Source organism: Eriocheir sinensis, unplaced genomic scaffold, assembly GCF_024679095.1.
Source record: "Eriocheir sinensis breed Jianghai 21 unplaced genomic scaffold, ASM2467909v1 Scaffold4, whole genome shotgun sequence".
In the NCBI taxonomy this organism is placed as follows: domain Eukaryota; kingdom Metazoa; phylum Arthropoda; class Malacostraca; order Decapoda; family Varunidae; genus Eriocheir; species Eriocheir sinensis.
In genome coordinates, this window is record NW_026111720.1 from 1,101,590 (window position 1) to 1,111,197 (window position 9,608).

Sequence of the window (9,608 nt, forward strand, 5' to 3'; positions counted from 1 at the left end):
GGTCTTTGCGCCATAAGCAGAATGAAAAAAAAAAGAATAAAAAGTCGACTATACTACATCTCTTTACACAACAGAATCAAAACACTAGATGATAATTAGTTGTTAACAAATGATATCTCTAGAAATTATTAGGAATACGTAAGTAAGGGCGCGCCTCAGCAAGTTAACTCTACTGCCACGCTTTATCCCGTAGATGCGTAATACTAAGAGACGAAAATTAGTTTACACATGATAGTATAATCTAAAAATGATAATAGGATATGCTTAGTCTAGGCGCGTCTGTCTTTGCAAGCCGACTATACTACATCCCCTGACACAGAAGATACTAAATACTAGATGAGAGTTAGTTGCAAACAAATGGTGTCTCCAGCAATGATTAGATAAACTCAAGTGTGGGCGCGTCTTAGCAAGGAACAATAAGAGGAGAACAACAGCAAGAACAAGATGAACAAGAGCGAGAACTGGAAGAACAGGAACACGGAGAAGAAAAACAAGAAAAAAACTAGACCAAGAAGAATAAGAATAAGAACAAGAAGACTAAGAAAACAAGGAAAACAAGAAAATTAGTAGAAGAAAACAAGAAGGGAAGAAAAACAAGAACAACAATAGATGAGAAACCGCCATACAACAACACCTCACCCTGCAGACGCAAAACACTAAGAGAGGATAATTACAAGCAAACAAATGATACCTTAAAAAACGAAAATTAGATTATACCCAGCGTGGGCGTGTCTCTGAAAGTCAAGTGTACTGTATCGCCTTACACATTGGTTGCAAAATACTTGATGAAAATTAGCTGTACGCACACGCCTCTCAGCGAAGATAATTAGATATAGTCTGTGTGGGCGAGCTCTAAACAATGATAGTTATATATACTCATCGTGGGAGTGTCTAATGTCAACACAATATCGAGTGTTCAGGATTGTGTTTACCTTCTCCAATACTTTCCAGCAGCCACTCGACGCATGATACTAACTGATGGTGATGGCGTAAACATTCGCTGATAAAGGGAGGGCGAGGAAGGAACACAACCGCAGGAGGAAATGATAATAATTGGAAGTCTTTTCCTTTTTAATACTGTGAATGGTAATGATAATCGAGCACATGATATCTCCAAACAGTGATGATTGTGTGTACTCAGTGCTCGGTCAAGTCATATTGCGTGGATGCTTCTGAAATGAGTAATAAAGATACGTTTAAATAAATGCTTAATCACTGCAATCTTAAAGTCTTCCTGAAAATTGCGAGGAAAAGTCTTCATTGTTCGTGGCGGTAATATATTTTGGGGTTAAGAGTACAAGCTTTTATATATTCGCTCGGTGAAAAACATAACTCTTCTCCCAATATGCTTCCGAAATGGGTATTAAAGATACGTTTAAATAAATGCTTAATCACCGTAATCTTAAAAGTGATGCTGAAAAGTGCGAGTAAAAGTCTACAATGCTCGTGGCTGTAATATATTTTGGGGTTAAGAGTACCAGCTTTTATTTATCCTCTCGCTGAAAAACATAACTCGTCTCCAGGTATTTTAAGAGCTTGTTTACACTCGTTTTCGCCGTCGTATATTGAGGTCAGTGTGTGGGAACACTGTGCAACGCGTCTGGCTGTACTCGCCCTGCCTAGGCCTTTTCACTCAGCCAGATACCCGGTGAGCCTCCCTAACCTAACCTGAGCGCGTTCTCCCTATCTCTCTACTGGTATGTGGCGGTACTCTTGAACAGGGAAGCTTGCGTTAGGTTAGGTTAGGTTGGGAGTCATTTAGGGTAGTTTTGAATGCGAATCACAATGAGAGTATTTTCCAGAACAACCCGTGGTTAGTTTCGAAGCTACAGCCGAACATTTTTACTCAGGGACCACATACCATTTCAGAGATTCAGAATATGCACCCCACCCCCCCCCCCCCCCTACAACACCCAGCACCCTGACCCACCCTGACCCACACCTCCAGCAGCTCTCCCCGACCCCCCAAGGCCCCCTAACTAGCTCCCCCTCACCCCAATCCCCTTGTTATGCGACACTTGCTTTCTGTCTATTAACTGGCTCTCATCTCTTCCTTCCCGAGACCAAGATCAATAAATCTGCATATTATTTCAGGGGATTACGTGTCACTCCCGCAGCTGCTTAGTTTGGCCGATGTGTGTGTGTGTGTGTGTGTGTGTGTGTGTGTGTGTGTGTGTGTGTGTGTGTGTGTGTGTGTGTGTGTGTGTGTGTGTGTGTGTGTGTGTGTGCCCCGCCCCGCCATGCAAGCAGCTCAGGACCCTCCGCCCCTGGGTTCCGATTTAACGCTGTAGTAAATTAGGAGAGAAAAGTCTAATGCTTGGCCCGGATCGCCGCTAAGGAGGGCGTGTGTCTGGTCCCTGCTTGTCGGGCGTCCATCGGCGGGTCTGTGTTCGCGGGCAGCTCACTCATAAGGCGACGCGTGGCCTTATATGAGACCCGCTGACCCCGGGGCCGAGGGAGGAGGCTGGCCAACGACCCCCGGGCAGCCAGAGGGTCAAGCACTCGGGCCGGGTAACGCCGCGGCCAAACACGGCATCGCAGTCTTATTAAACATTTCCTGCCAGCCGGGCGCGAGAGCAGACCGGATTATAGAAAAAGCTGAGGTTTTTTTTTCGTGTTTTGAGAAGCGTTTCGAAAGAAGTGACGTGGTTTTTGAGGCGAGAAAACCTAATACATGCATTTCTTATTGTTTAGGAGCCCAAGTTGAAGGAGAGCTGTGATTTATGAGGAAGAAAAAGCAAATGCGTATATATGCATTCATGTTTTGCTTTTCAGAGTCGTTGTGAAGAGATGCTGAACTTTTGGGGGTGAGGGAGAAAGCAGTATTAAGTGTGTGTCTCGCTCAAGTAAAGTGCTATCTAACTGAATTAAAGATAAATCTCAATAAGTACATTTTTTTTCTGTTTCAAGGACCAACTCATATAAATGCAGAGTTGTTTTGCTCTCCAGAACCGTTGTAAAAGAGATGCTGGGCTTTTGGGGTGTCGGAGAAAGCCTTAAAATGTGTCCTGATCAAGTGAAGATGAAACTATAATCTAAGTGGAAGGAGAGCTGTGGTTTATGATGAAAAGGAAGACCCACTCGTTGAAATGCAGTATATTAGTTTCCTCCAGTCATTGTGTAATGGCCTGAAATGTACTACAATTGTAATGGTATTTTCCCATGTAAATAGAGTTAACCTGGGGTGTTTGCAACCAGTTATATGTATGTGGGTTTCTCATGAGAGAGAGAGAGAGAGAGAGAGAGAGAGAGAGAGAGAGAGAGAGAGAGAGAGAGAGAGAGAGAGAGAGAGAGAGAGAGAGAGAGAGAGAGAGAGAGAGAGAGAGAGAGAGAGAGAGAGAGAGAGAGAGAGAGAGAGAGAGAGAGAGAGAGAGAGAGAGAGAGAGACGAGAGGTGTGTTGAAAAAAAAAGACCTCTTGTGCTCATATCTCCCTACAATCTGTAGTGTCAACAAAATTCAGAGGTGTCAGGGGTCAAAACAGGGTATCGTTGCCAAAAGTGGTCAATCTGCCTTCTTTTAATTATTGCAGGAGAATGGTAAATATTTATAATGGAAATAAAATACCAGAGACCTTATATTGATATTGGAGGCCTACCAAGGAAATCTCAGGTCTCAAGCAGGCCTAACCTGTGGTCAGTTTGTCACCCGTGACGTCACACCAAGGCATTTTGGGGCCGAGACTAACGCCCTTCCTCGCACTAGGTTGTGGGAGCGAGCTCATTCTCACGAGCGACATCGCCCCTTTCAGGTGAGGAAAGAACTGTTCACGGTCTTCAACTCACTTTGGCTATAATACTATAACTGAGACTGGATTCTCACGAGCGACATCGCCCCTTTCAGGTGCGCCAAAGGCAAGCCTGACAGATGGGAAGCCGGGCGTCGTCCAGACCAAGGCCAACATGCAGCAGTAAACACTTTTGAAGCTGCGTTGTGGGGATTGCCTGTGGCAGGGTGTGTGAAGAGAGGAAGGAAAGGAGAAGGCCAAAAGGGTGGTATGTGTTGTTCTCAGGTGTAACAATGGATAAGCGCAAACACTCACTAGTTTAGTTAGGACTTAATTAAGGTGTGGAATGGTGGAGTCTGTGTTTCCCCGTGTGGGTGGAAACAATTATGTTGGTGCTACTTATTGCCATGTGTGCATGCTAGGTTAAGGTGTTAATGTTAACCTGTGTTCATGGTATTTACAAGTGTAATTAGTGATGTAAGCTAACCTCTAATAAGTGGACCCTGTCCTATGACCCTTAGTTCACCATCAGAATCCCTAAACAATAATTACCTCAAGTAACTTTCTTACAGTCGTGGTACCTATATTACTTGGACAGGTGATGATCCTGTGTGCGATAATGGTGCCTTATAAGACTGAGTGAATAAACTACTAATTTTACTCTGTGGTTTAAATGATCAATAATTAATTCTACTTTGAGGTATAATGAACCTACATAATTAATTAAAAAGAGTGCCCATGAACGGCACGACAATTGTGAAAGAGATGGTGGGCTTTTTGGGGTAAGGGAGAAAGCAGGATTAAGACTGTCCCGATCAAGTGAAGCGCTGTTGAAATTAAAAGATAAAACATGAGGAAGGAGAGCTGTAGTTTATGAATAGGGAAGACCCACTCGCAGTATTATTTTCCTCTCCAGAGTCATTGTGAAAGAGACGCTGGGCTGTTTTGGGGAAGGGAGAAAGCAGCATTAAGTCCGTGTTGTGTCCCAGTCAAGGTCTTATTTCAACATATCCCGCCGCCAGTGCACGAGAAAGCATCGAATCTATTATTATTATACAAATCAATTTTGCTTTTATTTATGTGGCCGAAACAATACACCTCCATATCACTGTTTTTAGATCTTATTAACATTCGCCTCCGCCCAGCGCCACAAGAAGAAAAATGTATTAATTCATTTTTATAATTCAAAAAGACTTGTTTTTCTTGTTATATTAAGCGGGGCATTTTTTGGTGTGATACGCTTCGGTGAGCAGGATTAAAATCATATAGTTTCCGCTCCTTGTTTTTTTTTTTTTTTTTTTTTTTTACTTAAAGGAGGAAAGGAGGGACGGAGGAGACGGATGGAGGATGGTGAGAGAGAGAGAGAGAGAGAGAGAGAGAGAGAGAGAGAGAGAGAGGAATTGCAATGAAAGAAGTTTGTTTCCTTTAATCTTACTTATTCATTTATTTATTTTATTTTCTATTATTTTACTTTATTTTATTCCATTTATTTTACTTTTTTTGTGTGTGCGTCATGAAAAGAACGTAGCCAGATGTATGTTTCCTTCAATCTTACTTAATCATTTATTTATTTTATTTTCTACTATTTTATTTTACTGTATTCCATTTATTTTACTTTTTTGTGTGTCATGAAAAGAGTGTAGCCAGATGTACCCAAGGGCCAAAATATCGTAATGACCTTTAAACTGTCACCCACAACCGCATAAATAGCCACATTTTATTAGCTCCTACACGCCCTGGCTGACACATCTTCGGCTTTCCCTTCTCCTCCTCCTCCTCCTCCTCATTCTGTTCTTATTATTCTATCTACATTCTTATCTTCAACATCTGTCCTTGTCCTTCATATATTGTTCCTTTCTCTTATTTCTCCACTTTCTTCTCTGGCTCTCTGTTCTCCCTTTCATTCGCTTTCTCGTACACTCCGTCTCTCCACCCGTCTATTATGTCTATTACGTCTATCCGCCTTTTTGTTTTCTGTCCCTGCTTCCTCCTCTTTCTCTTATGTGTCTCTCTCGTCCCTTCTTTCCTCCCTCCACCCCTCTGTTTTTACTTTCTCTCCACTCTTTCCTCCCACGCCAACCTCCTCCTTCTTTCCTCTTTTCGCTCTCTCCTTTCCTTCCTTTATCTCTCTGGTCTTTCTTTTCCTTTATCTTTCTCACCCCACCTTTATATTGGGAAGACTATAGATGGCAAGAAGGCAATGGGTGCATATGAAATGTCAGGTCAAGTACTGATCTCTATTTCTTTTTTTTTCTATATTTTTCTATCTAACTGTCTATCTGTCTGCTTGTCATTGTGTCCCTTGATCTGTTTAGTTCTCTATTCCGTCCTCTATATATCTACCTAAACACTTCTATCGTTTTTTTATTTTCTCTATTCCTTTCTTTCCAATATATTTCTATCGAACTATTTATCTCCCTGGCAATCTATCTATCTATGTATCTATCTATCTGTATGTTACTATTCAACCTTCTACTTAATTATTTGTATCTATTTATCTGCCGCTAATATTCCTGCATGGAGGAAAAACAGCCGAGTATGAGGAGCTGAAGGGAAAGAGGTGCAGGAAAATGTTTATGCGCCATTCTATTTATCTCTCACTTTCGTACATTTGGTTTCATAGTATTGTTTCAAATTCATGCAAGTGTGATGCAAGAATTTTCCCAGAAAGACGATGGCGGTCTCAGCTTTTTTTAGATAATGAATGGCGTGGTCAGGAAACCGGGCGAGAGCGAGGTGAGTGAAGTCGTCGGTTTGGGACGAGCTGGGCACAGCCACGGCCGATGCGGGGGCGGCTGACACCCCCGGCACGAGGCAGCGGGATGGGGGACGCGCGCTGGCATGTAACTCTGAATGTAAACTCTGTGATTCAAATATTACCTTCAGGACGATTTACTCATAGATAGAAAGGTTTTAAGTAATGTAAGAAATGCAAGTCCAGACAGCGAACTCAAGGCCCGGGTCTAAGGCCTGTCACAGGCTTTTGTGAGAAATCTTGCCCGAACAGGCACTGGTTCATTCGTCTGTAACATCTTCGGCTGTGTTTTCCATCTCGTCATTCATGCCAATGGCATCTTCATCGTTGACATTTTCAATAGGCTCTTCTATCTCGTCATTCATGCCAATGGCATCTTCATCACTGACATTTTCAATTGTCTCTTCTATCTCGTCATTCATGCCAATGGCATCCTCATCACTGACATTTTCAATTGTCTCTTCTATCTCGTCATTCATGTCAATGGCATCTTCATCGTTGACATTTTCAATAGGCTCTTCTATCTCGTCATTCATGTCAATGGCATCTTCATCACTGACATTTTCAATTGTCTTTTCCATTTCGTCATTCATGTCAATGGCATCTTCATCGTTGACATTTTCAATTGGCTCTTCTATCTCGCCATTCATGCCAATGGCATCTTCATCGTTGACATTTTCAATTGGCTCTTCTATCTCGCCATTCATGTCAATGGCATCTTCATCACTGACATTTTCAATTGGCTCTTCTATCTCGCCATTCATGTCAATGGCATCTTCATCACTGACATTTTCAATTGGCTCTTCTATCTCGTCATTCATGCCAATGGCATCTTCATCACTGACATTTTCAATTTTCTCTTCTATCTCGTCATTCATGCCAATGGCATCTTCATCACTGACATTTTCAATAGGCTCTTCTATCTCGTCATTCATGTCAATGGCATCTTCATCACTGACATTTTCAATTGGCTCTTCTATCTCGCCATTCATGTCAATGGCATCTTCATCACTGACATTTTCAATTGTCTTTTCCATTTCGTCATTCATGTCAATGGCATCCTCATCACTGACATTTTCAATTGGCTCTTCTATCTCGCCATTCATGCCAATGGCATCTTCATCACTGACATTTTCAATTGTCTTTTCCATTTCGTCATTCATGTCAATGGCATCCTCATCACTGACATTTTCAATTGTCTTTTCCATTTCGTCATTCATGTCAATGGCATCTTCATCACTGACATTTTCAATTGTCTTTTCCATTTCGTCATTCATGTCAATGGCATCCTCATCACTGACATTTTCAATTGGCTCTTCTATCTCGCCATTCACGTCAATGGCATCTTCATCACTGACATTTTCAATTGGCTCTTCTATCTCGCCATTCACGTCAATGGCATCTTCATCACTGACATTTTCAATTGTCTTTTCCATTTCGTCATTCATGTCAATGGCATCTTCATCACTGACATTTTCAATTGTCTTTTCCATTTCGTCATTCATGTCAATGGCATCCTCATCACTGACATTTTCAATTGGCTCTTCTATCTCGTCATTCACGTCAATGGCATCTTCATCACTGACATTTTCAATTGTCTCTTCTATCTCGCCATTCACGTCAATGGCATCTTCATCACTGACATTTTCAATTGTCTCTTCTATCTCGCCATTCATGTCAATGGCATCTTCATCGTTGACATTTTCAATTGTCTCTTCTATCTCGCCATTCATGTCAATGGCATCTTCATCGTTGACATTTTCAATTGTCTCTTCTATCTCGTCATTCATGTCAATGGCATCTTCATCGTTGACATTTTCAATTGTCTCTTCTATCTCGCCATTCATGTCAATGGCATCTTCATCACTGACATTTTCAATTGTCTCTTCTATCTCGCCATTCATGTCAATGGCATCTTCATCGTTGACATTTTCAACTGGCTCTTCTATCTCGTCATTCATGTCAATGGCATCTTCATCGTTGACATTTTCAACTGGCTCTTCTATCTCGCCATTCATGCCAATGGCATCTTCATCGTTGACATTTTCAATTGTCTTTTCCATTTCGTCATTCATGTCAATGGCATCCTCATCACTGACATTTTCAATTGGCTCTTCTATCTCGCCATTCACGTCAATGGCATCTTCATCACTGACATTTTCAATTGTCTTTTCCATCTCGTCATTCATGGCAGTGGCATCCTCATCGTTGACATTTTCAATTGTCTTTTCCATCTCGTCATTCATGGCAGTGGCATCTTCATCACTGACATTTTCAATTGTCTTTTCCATCTCGTCATTCATGCCAATGGCATCTTCATCACTGACATTTTCAATTGGCTCTTCTATCTCGTCATTCATGCCATTCAGCCTTGTGCTCTCCTGTTCCTTCCTCGCCATTTCTTGTGCCTGGATAACCCTATGCAGGGCGGCAGCTTCCTGGCGTGTTTTCTGGAGGGAGGAGGCAAGGAGAGCATTTTCCAGCCGGAGGTGTTCGCCGGCCCTTCGGTCCCTCTCCAGGGCAGCACGCAGCGGGAACGTTTCGTCCAGCAGTCCTGTGTGCTGCCGCTGAAGGGCGGCATGATCCTCCTCCAGGGTGGCGTACTGGGTGGCGAAGACCAAGTGCCTGCCCAGCAGCTCCTGGTGGCGCTCCTGCAGCTGGAGGAGTCTCTGGCCCTGGGATTCCAAGGCCTTCCTCCAACTGTCCTGCTGCTGCAGGAGGCTTGTGAGGACCTCCTGATGTGCGTAGCTCCTGCCCCGAAGGGCGACGGCGTCCTGGAGGCATCACCGGGCTATGCCCAGCAGCCTGGTCCTCTGACGCGTACGGACTTGTCGGGATAAGGAGGACCTGTCCGTGCGTGGGACGTCGCCCTTGCTGTCCTCATCATTGGCAAGGCCCACGGGTGCAATGACCCAGGACTCCTGGGCCAAGGTGGTCATCCATGACCAGCAGAGGAGGGCGAGGACCTGAACTAGACGCATAATGAAAGAGCAAGTGGAGCAACTGGAAATGAAAATAAGTGAGTGAGAGGGTGAGAAACAGAGAGAGCGAAAGAGGGATGCGTGCCTGACACCGAAGACCGCATGAAAATAGGGCGATTTTGTGGAGAATAACTGTAGGGGAACAAA